At 43.5% G+C, this 19,814-nt stretch overlaps 1 protein-coding gene across 1 annotated transcript in view; it reads left to right on the forward strand.

Annotated features, from left to right (window-relative positions):
- The window catches only part of DIAPH3 (diaphanous related formin 3), a 2,291,797-nt gene that overhangs the window by 1,950,720 nt on the left and 321,263 nt on the right, over positions 1-19,814 (forward strand). The window lies entirely within an intron of this gene.

Here is a 19,814-nt window from a genome sequence, read left to right on the forward strand (position 1 = left end):
TTTATCCATGTACTATGTCTGGTACTTCGAGAGGTTTTGCTCAGTACATACAGCACCAGGGAATAGATCATGTGAACACAGGGTAGACGCAGTCACTAGGGGAACTTCTTTTCCAGTTGTCTCTCTCACTGCTTAATTCTTTGAACAGTCTAAAACTGCAAGGAGAGCAACTTTAACCCTTGGCTCAATTAATGCCTTTCGACTGTCCCCAGTGTCTGACTCTTAAACCTCCCCTCCACCCCCTGAACACTTTTCATCCTATATCAACCCTTTGATTCACATTTATTCTGAAATGGTTTGAACTATGCTGATCTCATGAAGGCTGCTCCTGTCACAGCCTAACTGGCTGTAAACAGTTCTAGATCGTCCATAGAGCACTCTAATTACATCTCTATTCATAGAGATTATAACACTGTTTCAGTCAATTGCCAACGTTAAAAATGAGCCCATCTCTGATAAACAAAAACCGTCCAACACAGTACAGACATTCACTAGAGGGACAACATTTAGAAAAAAGTGTGAATAGCTAGATGACACCTCACGGGCGCACCACCAATGGGGCCCCTGGTTGGTACTCACCAGGTCGGCCCTGTTCTCATCATCGGTGTCAAATAGCTTAACGAAAACGTGTCCAAAACCCAAAGTAAGGAAAGTAACAGTGAATGGTGCAGTGTACAAATGACATATATGTGACACGGACTAACAACGTTCAACATATAACACACACAAAACTGCGCAGCAAGATATTACTCTTACTTTATTTATATCTTCTTGTTGCATTGCAGTTTAACATGTAATATAAAAGGGTGAGTTATGAATACTACCTATCGCTTCATACTCAGCCCACAGCCGACATGTTTCATTGCCTTAGGTATTATATCAGGCAATTTCTTCAGGGCCAACGTATATTTACGATGTCGCTGCCAGCGATACTGTGCTTTTAAAATGCTGAAAAACCAAAAACATAAGACACACATATATATATATATGTGGGCATCTGCCTATAGCAATACTGCATATTTAATATCCACATTGCACCCTGTCATCGACAGAAAAAGCTCTTTACCTAGATAAGTCCTTTACTTTCATACCGTTACCGCTCTGGCTCTATGCAAAATCATAGACCCCCTTCCGATAGGTAAGTAGGGTCCCGCCTCCCTTCTTTAAGTGCCTGGACAAAAGACAAGGAGGAAAACGCCATACGGGCGAAAATTAACATCAGCATGTCTACTCTCACCGTCTTTTAGTCATCTGGTTCCGCGTTTACATGCTTACTCGTGGAGGTACTGCAAACGGCGTTTCCTCAACACCGGAGCGCCATGAGTAGGGCTTGTGGTGTATTTATCAGAGTTTCAGCGTAGCCTGGCTCTGATTGGCCGGTCACACCACGTGGGAAGCAGGTCGGTGATTGGACCCTGTGACCACGTGCCCGCTTGTACACTTACGATGTCGTTTGAGATGTATATTAATCTCGTATTGCATTTAGTGTGTCATATGGTCTCTCACCTACCCGAGGGAGATGTAAACGCGGGGACAATTCTTCGTACACCTATGTCAATCCACATGCCTCAAAAGTGTGGCGGCCATCTTGAAACAGTATATCTTAATCTATAACTGGTTTCTCATGAGCGTCCCTTCAAAAACCTCAAAATATGCGGCGGCCATCTTGGGACATTACTTCTGCTTCAAAATATAACTGGTTCCTAATGAGAGAACCATACTTCAGACAGTTACTTGCCACCTTATTTAGTTCACCAGGCCCATTAAGGACTTGTTTTAGTAGTGTGGTAATGGTGTATTATGGCGGTGACTATAAGCTGGGGGCATATTCACAATGTATATAGGTAAATAGGTCTGTTCACAAGGGTTAGATAGATAAGCAAGACTCAGCTACCTTGGATGTTTATTGCTGTTATAAGACTACTGTATAACTGATACCTGGGCAATTCCTATATTTACAGTGTGTTCTATATGTCGGTGGGTTTAGCTTATTGAGCCAAGAAACAACTAGATTATCGTAGTTTATTCCATTCCAATAACTCATTAAGTCCCTGTTGTTCACTAGATTCTTGAAAAATCCAGCGCGCTTCTTTAGTCGCCAGCCGCTTTTCCATCGACTGTGCCTCACCCATCACTCTTTCCAGTACTACCCATGTGAAGGTGTGCTTGTTGCGATGACAATGTTGCACTAATTTCGTCGTTAGCTTCCCTTGTCGTATCGTGCTTAGATGTTCTTGAATGCGCAGCTTAATTTTGCGCGACGTCAGCCCGATGTATTCAAGGCCGCATTCACAGCTCAACATGTAGACTACATTCGTAGTATTGCAATTGCTAAACTGATTTAACGTCCAGGTTTTTCCGGATTTTAGCTGGATGGTATTGCATTTACTGGTGATGTGGCACACGGAACAATTGCCACAGGGGTAATGGCCATTAGGTACAGTCGAGGTTTCTGGTTGTTTCCTCTCTATCATCCTTGTATGGACGAGTTTGTCCTTTAAATTAGAGGCCCTTCGAAACGCAAAACGAGGCGGTGGCATCTTATGGTCCTGTGTGTTAAGGAGGAACCAATGTTTCCTGATGGTTTGTCGGATGTTTGTGGCTAGTGGGTCGTAGGTCATGACCACTGGTATACATTCGGACTTTTCTTTTTTATTTGTCTCTAGGAGTGCTGTCCTCGGTGTATTGAGCGCTCTTTTATTTGCTTGGCGGATTATTTTACGCGGATAGTCCCGGGCTTGTAACCCGTTGCTCAAGTCAATGGCCTGTTCTTTATAGGCCTCAGTTTTTGAGCAATTCCTCCTGTATCTCATAAACTGACCCACCGGGAGGTTATCCCTGAGGGCCCGGGGGTGGTAAGATTGGTATGTAAGGAGGGAATTTCTGTCTGTCGGTTTTTGATGAACCCTGGTCTCGAATTTTCCATCTGATGCCTCGATGTGCAAGTCCAGGTACACTGCATTCGTCCGGTGGTAGTTCCAAGTGAAACGTAGACTTCTGTCTTGCATGTTCAACCAATTAAGAAACTGGAGGAGACAATCTTCCTCTCCTGACCAGACGAGGAGCACGTCATCGATATACCGCCTCCACAGGCGTAGGTGTTCCCTAAAAGGGTTCTGATCGGTGTCGATGACGTGCTCCTCGAACTGCCCCACATAAATACAAGCCACACTCGGTGCCATTGTAGCTCCCATAGACGTTCCCGTCACTTGGAGAAAGAGCTCATTTTTGTAGCCAAAAAAATTCTTTGTCAAGGCCAGCTCTACACATTGGAGGATGAAACTCTGTGGAGCATCATAAAACCACTCTTGTTTGCTGAGTGCTTTAGCAGTTGCTAATAGGGCTGCTTCCTGGGGGATGCACGAGTACAGCGACTCGATGTCTATAGTCACAATGTACTCGGTGGCAGGATTGTAGGTCATTGAATCAAGGACATTTAAAATATCTGCTGTGTCTTTGACATAGGAACGTTGAGTTATTACCGATTCGCGTAGGTAGTAGTCTGCGAATTGGGACAGGGGTTCCAAAATAGACTGAATGCCAGCCACAATGGGCCTGCCAGGGGGGGGCCTGGCAGGCTTATGTATTTTCGGGAGGACATAGAAGGCAGGAGTCCTTGGGTTTGTGTTAACGAGGAACTCCGCCTCCCTTGTACTTATCCACTTCTTTTCCTTTGCATTGGCAACGAGATTCCTGATCATCTCTCTTAGTTCAGGTGTAGGGTCTCTGACAAGGGGTTGATAGTTAGTTCTGTCATTTAAAAGTCTTCGAACTTCTGCCTCGTAGTCAGACGTATTTAAAATCACGATGGCACCGCCCTTGTCCGCATTCTTGATGGTTATTTTGTCGTTGTTCTGCAAAGATTTAATGGAGTCCCAATTTTCTTTCGTCATATTTCTGAAGCCTGTCGACTGGTTCTTGTTCTCTATGCCTTTAATTTCCTCTAGTACTTTTGCTTCAAACACCGCGGTTTCTGGGCCAAGCGTGGCAGTTGGAGGGCAAAAAGAGGAGGGTTTTCTTAAGTTGGAATTGAAACCCCTGCTTACTTCTGTTGGTTGTTTACAAAAGAATTTTTTAAGCTTGATGCGCCGCATTGTTTCGTGAAACTCCATCCGACATTTGAAGGCATCATGGTTTGGTGTAGGCACAAAGCCTAACCCTTTATTTAATACCTCTTCTTCCCCGTTAGTCAGATTATGGTCCGAGAGGTTCACAACGATGCTCATCCTAGCGGTTTCTTTCCCCGGCTCCGTGTCATCCTTGGAGAGGAGGTTTGCCATTGTTGTTGTTGGGGGGGTCGATTTCCCCGTCCTCTTCCTCTTCCCTGCTGATGTTGGAATCCCGGGCCTTTGTTGGAAGCTTGGCCCTGTTCTAAAAAATTCCTCAGTAGGGTGTTTAGATCTGTGTTTATAGTTGCAGGTTGATTAAATCTCACTCTGCTGGTGCTCGTCTGGTCAGGAGAGGAAGATTGTCTCCTCCAGTTTCTTAATTGGTTGAACACGCAAGACAGAAGTCTACGTTTCACTTGGAACTACCACCGGACGAATGCAGTGTACCAGGACTTGGACATCGAGGCATCAGATGGAAAATTCGAGACCAGGGTTCATCAAAAACCGACAGACAGAAATTCCCTCCTTACATACCAATCTTACCACCCCCGGGCCCTCGGGGATAACCTCCCGGTGGGTCAGTTTATGAGATACAGGAGGAATTGCTCAAAAACTGAGGCCTATAAAGAACAGGCCATTGACTTGAGCAACAGGTTACAAGCCCGGGACTATCCGCGTAAAATAATCCGCCAAGCAAATAAAAGAGCGCTCAATACACCGAGGACAGCACTCCTAGAGACAAATAAAAAAGAAAAGTCCGAATGTATACCAGTGGTCATGACCTACGACCCACTAGCCACAAAAATCCGACAAGCCATCAGGAAACATTGGTTCCTCCTTAACACACAGGACCATAAGATGCCACCGCCTCGTTTTGCGTTTCGAAGGGCCTCTAATTTAAAGGACAAACTCGTCCATACAAGGATGATAGAGAGGAAACAACCAGAAACCTCGACTGTACCTAATGGCCATTACCCCTGTGACAATTGTTCCGTGTGCCACATCACCAGTAAATGCAATACCATCCAGCTAAAATCCGGAAAAACCTGGACGTTAAATCAGTTTAGCAATTGCAATACTACGAATGTAGTCTACAGGTTGAGCTGTGAATGCGGCCTTGAATACATCGGGCTGACGTCGCGCAAAATTAAGCTGCGCATTCAAGAACATCTAAGCACGATACGACAAGGGAAGCTAACGACGAAATTAGTGCAACATTGTCATCGCAACAAGCACACCTTCACATGGGTAGTACTGGAAAGAGTGATGGGTGAGGCACAGTCGATGGAAAAGCGGCTGGCGACTAAAGAAGCGCGCTGGATTTTTCAAGAATCTAGTGAACAACAGGGACTTAATGAGTTATTGGAATGGAATAAACTATGATAATCTAGTTGTTTCTTGGCTCAATAAGTTAAACCCACCGACATATAGAACACACTGTAAATATAGGAATTGCCCAGGTATCAGTTATACAGTAGTCTTATAACAGCAATAAACATCCAAGGTAGCTGAGTCTTGCTTATCTATCTAACCCTTGTGAACAGACCTATTTACCTATATACATTGTGAATATGCCCCCAGCTTATAGTCACCGCCATAATACACCATTACCACACTACTAAAACAAGTCCTTAATGGGCCTGGTGAACTAAATAAGGTGGCAAGTAACTGTCTGAAGTATGGTTCTCTCATTAGGAACCAGTTATATTTTGAAGCAGAAGTAATGTCCCAAGATGGCCGCCGCATTTTTTGAGGTTTTTGAAGGGACGCTCATGAGAAACCAGTTATAGATTAAGATATACTGTTTCAAGATGGCCGCCACACTTTTGAGGCATGTGGATTGACATAGGTGTACGAAGAATTGTCCCCGCGTTTACATCTCCCTCGGGTAGGTGAGAGACCATATGACACACTAAATGCAATACGAGATTAATATACATCTCAAACGACATCGTAAGTGTACAAGCGGGCACGTGGTCACAGGGTCCAATCACCGACCTGCTTCCCACGTGGTGTGACCGGCCAATCAGAGCCAGGCTACGCGGAAACTCTGATAAATACACCACAAGCCCTACTCATGGCGCTCCGGTGTTGAGGAAACGCCGTTTGCAGTACCTCCACGAGTAAGCATGTAAACGCGGAACCAGATGACTAAAAGACGGTGAGAGTAGACATGCTGATGTTAATTTTCGCCCGTATGGCGTTTTCCTCCTTGTCTTTTGTCCAGGCACTTAAAGAAGGGAGGCGGGACCCTACTTACCTATCGGAAGGGGGTCTATGATTTTGCATAGAGCCAGAGCGGTAACGGTATGAAAGTAAAGGACTTATCTAGGTAAAGAGCTTTTTCTGTCGATGACAGGGTGCAATGTGGATATTAAATATGCAGTATTGCTATAGGCAGATGCCCACATATATATATATGTGTGTCTTATGTTTTTGGTTTTTCAGCATTTTAAAAGCACAGTATCGCTGGCAGCGACATCGTAAATATACGTTGGCCCTGAAGAAATTGCCTGATATAATACCTAAGGCAATGAAACATGTCGGCTGTGGGCTGAGTATGAAGCGATAGGTAGTATTCATAACTCACCCTTTTATATTACATGTTAAACTGCAATGCAACAAGAAGATATAAATAAAGTAAGAGTAATATCTTGCTGCGCAGTTTTGTGTGTGTTATATGTTGAACGTTGTTAGTCCGTGTCACATATATGTCATTTGTACACTGCACCATTCACTGTTACTTTCCTTACTTTGGGTTTTGGACACGTTTTCGTTAAGCTATTTGACACCGATGATGAGAACAGGGCCGACCTGGTGAGTACCAACCAGGGGCCCCATTGGTGGTGCGCCCGTGAGGTGTCATCTAGCTATTCACACTTTTTTCTAAATGTTGTCCCTCTAGTGAATGTCTGTACTGTGTTAGACGGTTTTTGTTTATCAGAGATGGGCTCATTTTTAACGTTGGCAATTGACTGAAACAGTGTTATAATCTCTATGAATAGAGATGTAATTAGAGTGCTCTATGGACGATCTAGAACTGTTTACAGCCTCACTTATTTTTGTGTTGCCTTGAGGACTGGGTCATTTTTTTGATTAGTGTTGGATTGAGTGGAGGGCGATCCAGTCCTGTCTGCCCCTCTTGACTCCTAGTAATTGAATACAGCCTAACTGGCACCAAATGTCTTTGAGGTGTGAAGCAAAACAAAGTTCACACTTTTGTATGTCTCCACCAATCACTCACAAAACCTGAATCTTCTAACTTGTTTCTACTAAAATCGCCCTTCCATTCGAGTTTTCAAAAATTCCTCCTGACTTAGTGCAAGGACACAACAATGTACTTTGTTTCTACAAAGTTACTCTGAATGTATCATCATCTGTAAACGAATTTTGCCGAACCAATGTTTCTCTAAGGATGCTACTATTATAGGAGCTCTACTTCCAACTACTGTCTAAGGCCTCACAAATGTTGCAAAATGAAGCGTGATCACCCCAAACCAGCTGCTGCCACCAGATCCAGTACCCTTGTTAACAACTAGCTAGACTTGGACAGGCCTCCATTTTATACCAGGACCGACCCAAGCAATGAGGCGATATCTCAAAACTGTCTCTTAAATAAGCCCGCAGTGCCAGCTTCAAAGTGTTACAAATCACTCCCATTCTCCTCAGGCTGCTGCATACAGTTCTGATCTCTTTCAGTGGCATAAGCTCTCATTCTTGACGATAGGACTCTTAGGACAATCAGAAATCCTGGGAACACGGGGGCTCCTGATAGCAGCAGAACAACCATCAGCAGAGCAAGCTGATCCCTCTCCCCCTAAACACCGCCCCTAATCTTACCCATGACTAGGGATGGGAGTATTTTATCCAGCCATGTATAGTCACTAGTGAGGCTCATCTTTTCTGAGTTGTGCACCCAGCACTATGGACGTACCTAAGCCCAGAGGGTTTGTGATATTCTTCCAGTCTCCTAGGCCTTCTAGTTGTTGCTATAGAGCGTGCCTTTGGCGGATCGGTCTGCCCCTTAAGAATTAAACTAATGGCTTCAGAGCCGGTAACTATGTTTTCTAGTAGTATGAAGGGCTGGGAAAGGAGTTGACTCGCCATCCATTCCCCCTAGCCAGCTCCCAGCATCTCTGGTAAATACAATACAATGAGCCAGAGCAGAGCAGACAGGTGCCAGCCTGCTGAGCCGTACATGCATCCCACCACAGAGAGAATTGCACCAGTGCAGAGCAAGGTGTGTGACATGCTGCCTGTCCGTTCTAATGGCGCCCTTGAAGTGAAGCTGCCTGACGCCTCACTTTGACTGGAGTTTCTCCCTGGCATGTTACTGAGATGGAGGAAGGGAGACGATGTATCCAGTGGAAGCTGCAGGAAATCCCAAACTATGTACTGAAGATCACCACAGCACGACTTGCCTGTCAGTTGATTACCCCATTCAGTATTTTACACTCTAATGAAATAATAATGTATTTAAAATAAATATATATCTACTTTTCCACAATTCCTCAATAAAATTCAGACAAGTGCCCAAACTAGAGGTCAGCTTTAATAATTGAGTACCTTGAAAACTATACCGCATAGTACGCAATATGATTTAAAATGTGTCAGCCAAATGTGGCTTCAGAGTGACACAGAAAGAGCTTAAAGGCAACCCTTCACTAAAGTCCTATTAACACATGTGGTTCTTCCCACTACCACACAGCTCGAGGCAAGCAAACCGCGACAGAAGGAAATTTTGAGCAGGTTAGACGTGAGAGTGAATACCTCCAGGGGGCATGTGATATTTTTCCGTAGCAGGAATTCAATTTTCTTGTGTTTTTGAGAAAAAGGGATGTAAAACATCTCCTCTCTTTTTTGTGGTTTAAAACATTTACATGGATAATTGGCTAAAAACTAGATACACACTCATCAGGGTTGCCAATACAAACTGGTTTGAGAGAAAGAGAACAGAGTACCCATTGTGGGCCCACCTTTGATCCCACAAGCAAAGCACCACAGTATATAAAAAACATTAAAGCAAATGTAAATAATCACTAACCACATGAAAAGGCAAATTGAAGAACAAGATAATCATGACTTGAGTACATTTATCTGAATTTAGTTTACTAAGCACATTAAATTTGTGTGGAAATTACGTTTTTTTTACTGTATTTGAAAAATAAACGTAATGTACATTTAGATTTGAGATTATGCATACGAATATATGAGTGGACATGTTTTCACCTGTTTAAGGAATTAAGGGTCTGAAAAATAGCCAGTTACTATCTACACACCTAGAGGTATTCATCACAATGCTCCGATTATCCTGAGAATTCTGTGCATAACCTGAAATCAAATAAACTAAGTATCATAGAGAGTCCCAAATAATCAAGTTTAGGGGGTATCTGAGCGTTGCTGTAGCGGAATGGACTATTTTAATGTCATTAGCAAGCATTCAATTAATCGGGGCCCTTGAGTGGGTCTTCCAGAAGGCGATCTGAGGTCATTAGAGGCTGGACTGTTTAGAGAGATATATAAATCTGGGCATGAGGAGTCTATTTGAGAACCACTGAGCTTCTCTTTTCACGTTTGAAATGGGGTACCACAATTCCTACTGTTTGTGTATGTATGCATGCATGTGTCTATGTGGTTACTGTATAGGGAGGGTCATGCTAAAGGGCAGCAAACGCTGGGTCAGAGGCAAAGCCTGGGTCAGTGTGTTATTGGGCAGGAAGCTGGGGTCTGAGAGTGGAAGCTGTTACTTCATCATGATATAGTGTCCTTTAAAGAGGTATTTCCTCGGCGCTTTCCTAAATTAAAGCAGGGTAGGGCAGTCCTGATCATGGGTGTATAAACGGAGGAGGCCTCTGGCCTGCTCTTGCCTTTGGATTGTCCTCCGCAAAACACACAAGATGATGGACGGAATGTTGCACAATGGCAAAACATTCACCCCCAGTCACAGATCTGGGTTTAATCCATCGTTATTTTGCTCACCAAGCCACCCCAGTTCAGACATGGCCATATGCAAATCAGTCTTGACCCTGTGCCTCATGGGAACAGTCCAGCCCGAACTGCCAAGCCATGTCTTTCCTGGACTGGAATCAAGCATCCTAGGACCGGTTTCTGGCTATCAGCCGTCTTCAGCCAGGACAGCTTGACTCCAGTGGGCATACCCTTCCAACATAGGGTGAACAGCAAAACACACAAGATGATGGACGGAATGTTGCACAATGCAAAATATTCACCCCCAGTCACAAATCTGGGTTTAATCCTTCGTTTTTTTGCTCAACAAGCCACCCCAGTTCAGACATGGCCATATGCAAATCAGTCTTGACCCTGTGCCTCATGGGAACAGTCCAGCCCAAACTGCCCTTTTGTACCACTTTGTTCGCCATAAGTTGGCAGGGTATGCTCAGACGTGTGTCCCTTGCTCACTTTGCCACTGGATTCAAGCAAGCCTGGCTGAAGACTGCTGTAATGCCAGAAACCGGTCCTAGGAAGCTTGTTTTCGGTCCAGGGAAGGCTGGCTTGGCAGTTCGGGCTGGACTGTTCCCATGAGGCACAGGGTCAGACTGATTTGCATATAGCCATGTCTGAACTGGGGTGGCAGAGTGGGCTAAAGAACGGTGATGGATTAAACCCAGATCTTTTGACTGGGTGTGAGTGTTTGATTGATTCAGATGCTCCGTCCATCACCACCCCCTTTTGTACTGAACGGTGATGGATTAAACCCAGATCTGTTGACTGGGTGTGAATGTTTGATTGGTTCAGATGCTCCGTCCATCACCACCCCCTTTTGTACCGCTTTGGATTGTCCTCAAGCTTTTCTAATGTTCTAGATGAGATTCCTATTGTCTCCATCAGTTCCTTTTGCAGGCTGCCTCTAGGCACACCCCTCTTTCTTCTGAGCTAGCAGTATTCTTTGATGCATTCATTGGATTCTTTAAGAGCTTTTTTCTAAAGTAGATTACTACAACAGGTCAAAGATTGTCCCCTTGAATGTACTCTGTTGTATTTTGGGACTAGCCTCTGATTCGACTTCCTCGACCGTGGGATCTAAGATGCATACAATTCACAGCTGAACGTCTCCGGTACCTTCCAGTTATCCGACATTTTCCCATACTTTGTACGTGGCTTCGGCAGCTGGTGTAATGGTTGAGTGAATTAGCGACCCACACTGGGTTCAGTCTCACTGCTCCATGACAGTCGGAGGAAACATGTTAACAGTGAAAGAACTGAGTGCACACTAACTTATTATATCAGGTGGCTTTATTTTAAATGCTGATGTCGCCTATCTACTCACAGTACAATACCATGTTGCATTATGTAAAGAAGGAACATTCAACTTTGTTTTTAAGCTGTGCATCTGTGTTCTCTAATGTGCATCTGATTAATTTGTAATTTTCTCCTTTTTGCCGGTAGTAGGAGGAGACCCACATCCTATTACAGGGTATGCATTTGAACATAACAGAATCATAATAGGCAGGATACATTAATCTTGCTATAATTTTGCATGTTTTTTGAAATGATTAAGTAGTTCTTATGTCAAAGCCCACCTGTAATATGAAAATGATGTCACTACTGGATTGTAATATTTATTGCAAGCCAGTATGGATGCCTTGACATTGTAGGCAGACGCAGCAGTAAAAAAAAAAAGGCATGCGCCTTGGCCCCCAACGCTTGCCGCAGCTTCTCAAGACGCCGGACAGTCTGATCACCCCTGCGGCATGGCCTCTCGGACATGAGAGACCACACACACACTGGATCAGGAGCCTGCCAGCTATCTGGCAAGGTGGAAGGGACACCACAGCTTTTCAGAAGAGGCTTGTGATATTTCAGCAAGCTGCTTTCCACTGCCCAATTATAAGGTATCATGTACTCCTATCTAGGAGCATGGGCTCTTATAAATACCCTTAGTCTGCCTTCTCATGACCCTGTGGTCATGGAACGCTTCTGTGACTTACAATAGCCTTATAATATACAGGTGAGAGTACCTTATCCCATGTATCTGTAACTAAATAGGAGATGGAATTCTGTGGAACTTCGCTAAAATGATATCTCTGCAATGTCTTGTATTCAACCATCATTATACATTAGAAATTAAACCCTTGGCTTGTATACAGAGTTTGCGCTCCTTTTACTATCTGATCTGCACTACCTTTGACAGGGATTATTATTATTTTTCTATAAAGTTTTTGTAGTGCGTGCTGCTGATTTTCCGCCATTTAAAAGTACTTTCCAGTTGAAAGTATAGTGCGAGGAGGGCAATCAGTGAACATGGGGTGGAAAGATTAAAGACATCCGTGTTGCTGGTTAAATGCAGGCCTGTTCAGTTTTCTGTCTGTCCTATGTACATGGCTGCTGCTGTTGGTGGCCTTGGTCCAGTGGTAGGAGTTTGCCGCATGGTAACAGTGTCTGGTTTGTTTTTTAGTCGCAGCTCAGCGGTAACCCTTGGTCAAGTGGGTGTTAAAAGAGTTTGATAGAGCACATTTTACCTGTCCTTGGTTCCCGAAGGTGAATTTCTGTCTCGTTGACAGCGCAGCAAGGGCATGTTCCATCACTCCGATGCAGTTGCTGCAGCCTGTTTAGAGGACAGGCAATCTTCCTGTCATGGACCGAGTCTTCAGACCCGTCATGGCATGCATGGATGGTGATGTTCTGGTAACACTGGTATGAACACACAGGGGCGGTTCCCAGAACATTACCAGCAGTGCCTGGTTCCTTCAAGAGTTCAGGGTTTCTGGATCATTTTACAGCGCCCAGTGGTGTTTACTCAGTCGGTCAGAAGTCTTGATTCATAGGCCTGACTTTTGCAAAGCTGGACTTTGAGGACCCTGCTTATGTAAATGAGGCTGTAGGCTGGTAACTGGTACAAAATAAGAACACTCGGCAAGAATTACATGGATACAGATGGATGCTGTATTATGAATGTTAAGGAACAATAACTAAACCACGTGAGATTGCAACTTGCAATCGAGCACCAGGCCATTAAGGAGTCCTAAAACCTAATCCTGCCGTAGCACTCTTTGTGGTAACAGAGAATAAAGCACTGACTCCCATTAGGGCAAGTCGTTGCTTTCACAAGTGCTTCAGTCCTGGATCAGCAGTATGGTTGGGTCATTGAGTCGCATGTCTTCTTGTGGTCATAGTCCCTGTGTTTTGATGGTGGTGTCTATTTTACTGGACGGTACAGTTTGTGCAAGTTCCTTGGCAATATTACTGAATGGTGTTGTGTTAAACATTTCTAACAGGAGTTCTGTAGCGTCATTGCTACTTTCAATATAATTAAACTGGTCCTTTACATGACCTGTAACGAGGAAAATAAATGGCCGCCTGATGAATTAAGAAAATAGAGGTATTCTTTGGAATCCCAGTTCAAAAGGTTTAGATAAAAATGTGACAATTGTGCCTTTAATCATTTTGCACCAGATATCATAGTCTAATGTGGGACTGCGTAGGGCGATAAGTTACACTTCCATTCTTAAAACATACAGAAAATATCGAGACTGGCCCTTTGTTCCTGGAACATGTTAGAAGTCTAATCGAGACGTGTTAATTGTTTTCTTAACTAGTCTTTCTGTGTATATGTAATATTCAGTGGTAACATTACTTCCATGTATTATTTCCATACATTACTTGTATGTAATATTCAGTGGTAAAATTACAGCAATTTTTTTTACTCCATTTTTCTTTTTTTTTGTAAGTTTTGTTGTAAATATACTTAGCTATTTCTTATTCTTTTATTGAAAAGATACAACTTTAGAAAATGTAAGTCTGCATTGCGTTTTTACAAACCTTAGGGCCAAATGATAATTGTTAGGCAACGTAATATGAAGTTTTATATAAGGTTTATGTATATTATATGGTTGAATTTACTGATTATACAAATACTAGAATAAAGTTATGCTGAGGTTGATGACTTCCATTTTACAGACAGAGGGAGCGGAGCTCAATCAAGGGCTTATTAGAGTGAGGGGGAAGAGAATCGGACATTTTAAGACGTTGCAGCTTATGTCATTTCTTAAGTATGTAATTTATTACACTTTTATTTGTCTGAGAACCAGATAAAAGGCCATTGAGAGATTTCTCTGCACATAGGTATCATTAAGCGGAAATATACGTAATATAAAGCACCTTTTAGTAAAAGTGCACAACCTGTTCCATAGGAGGATTACCATTCCTTTGCCAGGAGCTCCTGGCTAACGTTCTGTCCTCAGGGAAAGGAGCGTCAAACTGTGACTTGAAAGTGAATAAAGGTTAAATGGACTGAGGCACGGAACAGAAACCCTCAAGCTATTATTGCACGTCACATTTTTTGTTGTAGTAACAACGTACAATGTCCTTTCAAGTAATCTAAACCATGTATTAAATAATCTGGATAGTAAATGTTAGTTCTGTAGTATCCTGGAGAAGTAAACAAAAAGACAGCAGTCACAATTTAAACGAATTCACATTTTGAGAGGCAGCTGTGGGAGAGCAGGTTCCAAGTAAAGCAGATCCGTTCCAGAGTTAACGTTTAGATGTGCAGCAGCAATCCAGTGCCGCTCCCAATCCTGCAGGGCTAGCGGCCAGCCTAAATTATGAAATAAACCATATATTAACCAGTACCTAACACGACACTATGTCAAATAACATATGGACGACGTGAAAACTATTATGAGTTCATCCAATGGAGATTTTTGCCGCCTTTTATATTTTCCTTTCAGACAACTTAATCTACCGTCAAAATCCAAAAGGTGAATATGGCTCTTTCAGTACTTAGTGTGTGCAGTTGCCTGCGAGTTTATGGTCGAGAGGGACATATGTTTTAGGTCTCGCATCTGCGACGCATCGCGGAGCGATATCGCAGCGAGACCTATAGTCGTCGAGTCTGCTTTCAAGGAGACAGGAGATGGGCACGAGCAGCATGCCGTAATCGGATCAGGTCGCGCGCGCGTTCACCATCTCCTGTCTCCTTTGAAAGCCTCCAACACACACAGCCACACCCCCCCTGCTTTCGCTTCGCACATGCACGCACACACACACAAGAGCACACACAGAGAGACGCACGCACACACACATGAACGCACACACAGAGACACGCACGCACACAAGCGCACGCACACAAACACAAGTGCACGCACACAAACACAAGTGCACACATAGAGACACACACCACACCCCCCGCCGCCGCCACTCCCCCCAGTGCAACTAAGCCCCACTCACCGCATCGGCGTCACTCTGGACTTCTTTAGCCTCTGCCGGGCTCTCCCTCGGGCATGGGAGCCCCGCGTCACCACTGCTCCTCTGGGCCAGCCACTCCGTGGGCACGGGCTTCAGAAGGCGGACGTCCCGCCCCACGACAGGCGTGACGTTCCTGAACTTCCGGTACATCTCCTCGCAGCTTGTTTTTATAGGTATCGGTATAAACCGCCCAGACAAGTGAAGAACTAAGAAACTGTCACGGTCACGTAAATCACCGCAGGCCAAACATTAACAATAATTATGAAAATGACATCTCGCTGTCAGCCAGCTGTACACTTGCAGAATCCACAACAAAAAGGTAATCTATGCAAAGAACAAGTGTGTATTATTCATCGGCAACAAACATGAATAATCCATGAAGAGAAAGAAAAACGCAATTTCCGGAGAACTCGGTACAACACCACGGAGAAGCAAGAAGGGGGGGGGGGGCTTGTTGCCAGTGCCTGACCACGCTTGGGGAGTAACATGTGTCCCTCAATATGCAAGTTAATCTCCCAAATGAAGCACGCATTCAAATGCTGTCCTTTGGTTATACCGCAACCAAGGATCTTCTGCATGGTTGATTAGACACAATTATTTGGTCACTATAATACCCAGTTCTGGGTATGGTGGGGAAAAAGAGAGGGTTCAAAAATATCATCAATTAAAAAAAAATTCTTATTCACTTTACGAATGAGTCACAAATATGTGTATGTGAGTAGGTACGGCCAGAAGCAAGTCACATCCATAAGCAGTTCACACATCAGTATTCCAAGTCTTAACGGCCGACTTTGACAATGGGGAACCAGGTTCTAGACTCCAGTGATTCTGGGCAAATCACTTAATCTCCTCGAGCCTAAAAATGAATGTGTCCGTATGTAATGCACCTGGTGCTAATGTAAAGCGCTCCGATACCTGCGGGTCGAGTTTGCGCTATATAAAACAGCAACAAAAACAGAATATATATTGTAATCACTGGAGAGAACTCTGTTTACTAAGAGGCGTTTTATTGAATTAGGGTGCGACCACCAGGGGTACCCCAAGGCACTCCCTTGTCCATAGGAAGCGCTCCCTTGTAACACCTAGTCAAGAAAATAAAATACAACTTTGTGACCAGGGTGCTTAGCTACGATTTCTATGTTAATCTGAAGTTAATTAGATGAGTTCTGATTTCTTGTCAGACAGCTTCACAATGACCTAAATGGGTTAGTGGGCTGGGCAGTTTATTATGCTCCTACTTTAGCACAAGAGATCTGAATTAGCTTTGTTTTTTCCCTTTTGGTAAAAAGGCTAACAGATAGATAAAGTATGTAATGTGGCCAGATCTCTTAACGTGACCAGATTTCTTAACGTGGAATGGGCCTAAGGCTCGATGGTTACAACTACGAAACTCCAATGCGGTGCCAATGATGTACCTGATCTGGCATTAAAGTACATATCTTCCAATGCTAAAATATTGCCCTTCTAAAGGAACCAAAACTTAAAATGCATTGATGGAGTGTACGAGGACTTTCTTCTACCTTCCTTGCTAAATCAAGTTACATTGTACAGGAGTTAGCTGCTAATATACCTGCTTCGATGGGCTGAACACAATATATTTTTAGATACATATATTCGTTCTACCTTTAGATTTATTTAAAGAAATTCCTTGGGATGTAAAAAAAATATTGCTTGGAGTAATTTGACAAGATCAAGTTTTGTAAACATTTATTTTTGCTGCAATGAAAAGGTGCAAAGGGGCACTCAAAAATGTTATCATGTGTTTAGTAGGACCCCTAAAAATTAGCAGCACTTCAGCAGTTTATATAATCCAGGCCCTACGTTTAAGAGCGAAATGATATTTAAATTAGGAGTTCAATAAAGTAAAGCATGATTCAAATCTCTTCATTGTTTCAGTGGCATAACGCAAAATGATGGGACCCAGAGGTTCGCATTTCTCGTAGATATTGTTTGGCCTTGGGCTTAATGGGAGCTCCATCGGGTTGTGGCCCCCATAAGGGGTTGCCTCCCCCACCTCCACATGCCACAGGGCCTGCAAGGGCCTGTGTTACGCTCCTGCTTCACTGCCCTGCCAATGTGCTTGATGCAGAATGCCCTCTGTTTGCTGTATTACAAATCCAGAATTCTACTGGATTAGGCACTTAGTTTTATGTTTGGTAGGTCAAGGCTCTCTTTATTCCCAGAAATACAACATGCTGGGCGGTACCAAATACAGTGGAAGTAAATATGTACTTGTACTCTCAAGCTTTGACAAAATCCCGCTCTTCACATCATGGATTCCTTACCTCACCATTATCCCAGTTTTCATGAGCAGCCCCATGGGGAAGAAGGTATAGGGACCACTAATAACTCCAAAAGGGACTCCCTTTGGTCCCTAGCAAGAAGTGCTCCAATCATAAGTCCTGCAGGAGATAAGCCTCCATGTCTTTCCGGGTAGACATGGTGATCAGTAGTGGCCTCGCCCTAGATAGGCAGTGTGCGGCTACTGTAAGTACAGTTCCATGCAATTATCCAGGCTGCTAAAATGATACGAACTTCCAGCAGGAGTATTGTGATAACAAAACACTTTAACAAGCATTTGCAATGCAATAGGTCTCGCAGTTGTTAGAGTTTGAGCCATTGGCATTGTAATTGGCAATGCCTTTTATATTGCGTTTTATAAACCCCCTTGTCTCATTTTTTACCTCACATGGCAACACCCCCTATTACGTGTGTTGTTACGCGGTAGGCTTTGATTACAGCTTTCGAGCACTATTTTATAAAATAGCTTTGAGGACACGGTCTCTCCTAACACTTATGTAAAAATGTTATAACAATGGTGCCAAAAACATTTGCAATGCAATACGTCTTGCATTTGAAGAGTTTAAGCTATTGGCATTGTAAATGGCAATGCCTTTTATTTATCGGTTTTGAAAAACAACACATAAATAAAAGCCATTGCAATGGCTTAAACTCTAACAACTGCGAGACCTATTGCATTGCAAATGCTTGTTCATCTTTTGATTTGACTTTGACTTAAAGCAAGTGAAAAGCAGAAGGCGGGGTGGTAGAGGAAGAGGAAAATGGGACAACAATAACAGAAGTAAGTGTAGGGTGGTGGAAGCAAAGCATGCAATGGGATTAAATCTAGGACCTCTTACTATTCAGCAAACCCTGTGTTGGGCAATTCTGACAGCAGGAACCCATGAACAGCTTTCGGCTCCTGCACTTTTATTCATGGCTGTGTTTTACGAATTAAGCTCCGAGCTTTTCAGTGTAGTTGCTGTCATCGGACGGGTTCATGGTGTTGGAAACTCACCTACTAACCTTTAGTTGTCCTTTCAAAGATTCATCTACCTGGAATCAGGAGGGGTGTCAATCCTATTTTGATATGTTATATGGTTTTGTAGAGCGCTGCATGCTGTTTCCACGTGCTCGTCTGTGTCTCTTAGCTGATTGCTCTACTTTTAAGTCTTAGGGAGTCAAATGAAATGTATACATGGAGTAACACAGTAATCCATGTGGAGTGCAACAGTACTCAGGGGCCTGGAATATCAGTGATAAACAATAATGCCTACAAAAGTGAAATGCCACTAATCAAGGACTACCTCAGGAGCCAGAAAAAAGTTCTCACGAGTTGATGGAAAGTCACAAGACATGACCTCCTTGTGGAGATCACCCACAACCTGTAGACAGCGGCATAGGAACCACACAGACAAGATTAAGAATGCAGTCTTCTTACGTCAACACAGATAAGAGAAGCAAGGATGTGCACATTATACACAGACTCCTACTTAGCCATCCCTATATATCTTTGAAAACCAAGTGGTATTTTGTTTTAATGTAGAGTAGTTTAGATGATGAGCACAAAAAACAGACGGTCGTAGCACTTTCTAGATCTGGTGTATGATTGCAAATGCAAGTATAGTTCTTGAATACTAGGGCAATATATAACTAATGTCATGGTGCCTTATGGCCATTGTTATCCTTTGGAGAAAGGTTTACATGTGTTTTGCAGACTGTATCAACTCTCAGCTTTACTGAGGGCTCTGTTTACAGTGGCTATTCATAGAAGCAGAGTTGCCAGTCTGCATAGTAAAGTATATCTAGTTGGCTATCAGCCCTTTGCCCTAGTATCTCAATAGCCCTGGGTACAAGGCTGTAAAACAAATCAAGTGTTTGTTGAGGTTCTTGACAATCCAGTAAAATGGCGCCTGTACCCTAAAAATGATGACCCAGAATGAACCTGCATTCCCATTTAATGTCCAAGGTGAGTTGTTTCTTTGGTAGTGGGCTGATTTACAAAGTCTTGCTGTCCAATTAACATGGTGAACTTGGTCTGATAGCCAGTATCCACAGTAGGAAAAATGTTGGAGGAAACCACTGAGGTTCAAATTGGTCTCATAGTGTAAGAAAGTAGGATCTGCTTTTATGGTCACCCCCACTTTTTAGGTCTCGCTGAACCAATGCGTAAGCATTGTTCGGCGAGATTATAGTAAGGCTTTCGCAAAGTCTCCC

Source organism: Lissotriton vulgaris, chromosome 8, assembly GCF_964263255.1.
Source record: "Lissotriton vulgaris chromosome 8, aLisVul1.2, whole genome shotgun sequence".
Taxonomy (NCBI): domain Eukaryota; kingdom Metazoa; phylum Chordata; class Amphibia; order Caudata; family Salamandridae; genus Lissotriton; species Lissotriton vulgaris.